Source organism: Lathyrus oleraceus, chromosome 4, assembly GCF_024323335.1.
Source record: "Lathyrus oleraceus cultivar Zhongwan6 chromosome 4, CAAS_Psat_ZW6_1.0, whole genome shotgun sequence".
Taxonomy (NCBI): Eukaryota; Viridiplantae; Streptophyta; class Magnoliopsida; order Fabales; family Fabaceae; genus Lathyrus; species Lathyrus oleraceus.
The window spans coordinates 285,710,404-285,711,712 of record NC_066582.1 but is presented as its reverse complement, the minus strand read 5'-3'; positions in this window follow the sequence as shown (position 1 = coordinate 285,711,712).

Sequence of the window (1,309 nt, the reverse complement as noted above, 5' to 3'; positions counted from 1 at the left end):
CAGTTATATCAGCAAAGGATGAAGAAAGCCTTTGATAAGAAGGTCAAACCTCGTGTGTTCCGAGAAGGTGACCTTGTGCTCAAGAAAGTCTTGTCTTTCGCGCCCGATTCCAGGGGCAAGTGGACTCCAAACTATGAAGGTCCATATGTTGTTAAGAGAGCCTTTTCAGGCGGTGCTTTGATACTTACAACTATGGATGGAGAGGATTTCACTCGTCCTGTGAACTCAGATGCAGTCAAGAATACTTCGCCTAAAAATAAAAACAGAATAGCTCGCTAAGTTGAAAACCCGAAAGGGCGGCTTAGGCAAAAATGAGCGTCTCGGCGGATTGAAAACCCGAAAGGGCGATCTAGGCAAAAGTTAGAGACATAAAAAATGAATATGTATCCCGCTAGATTGAGTACCTTACCCTGGGGAAATCTAGGCATAAAAAATAGGGATTTGCCAAGTAACTGCGTCCTGACAAGACTTTGTTCTACAAACTATCATCTGTCAGAGATTCTCACTCAGTCATTGTCAACTAAAGCTTCAAATATATCGGATTCAGAGTTGGGGGAGAAATGGTCATTATGTTCAATGTAGCCCTTTTCCAATATACATCACCAATTTCAAATTTGTAAAGATCTATAGAGTCTCGCCATTTGCAGACTACCATTCCATCAAATAAATTTGAGCCTTTAATCCAATTACTTTGCACTCTTATTTGTTTCTATTCAACAAATGTTTTGCATGTTTTAATTGAGAAATATCATTGTTTTAAATGAATAAATTTTTCACAATGTGTTTTAAACAAAGTGAACATTCACAATGATGAAAGGATACTTGGGATGTCTTCAGGGCTCTCCCAAAGATGGTATGATTCCCAACAGGGTAAGACAGTGGTTCATATTCCTGGCATGATGGTATCCTTTCCTTCAGAACCTTTATGGTTTTTCCTCCCGAGCATAGTGGTGAATGAAGAAGTTTATCTTCCTTCAGCAGAATTATGATCCTTCCTCCTCAGCAGATGTGATTTCGTCATGGTGGTGACCCTGGAAACTTTTATTTGATGTTTGTTCCCCACAAAGGCTCGTCCTTCCCTCTGATGATTTCCCCAGAGTTGCTTCCGCGGCGGATTTTATCTGGATGTTGATCTTGTCTCCACCTGGGATGACTGATGCTCATTCCCCTGCAGAGATCTTTGTTTCCTGGTATCTCTAGCCCCCCATCAGATTGGATGTTCCCCCAGTGGACCTGGCTTTCTCTCTCGAGATGTAGTACCGGATGTTTGTCCCTGTTTGTGTTAGATATGTCTGTTTTGTCAGCATTC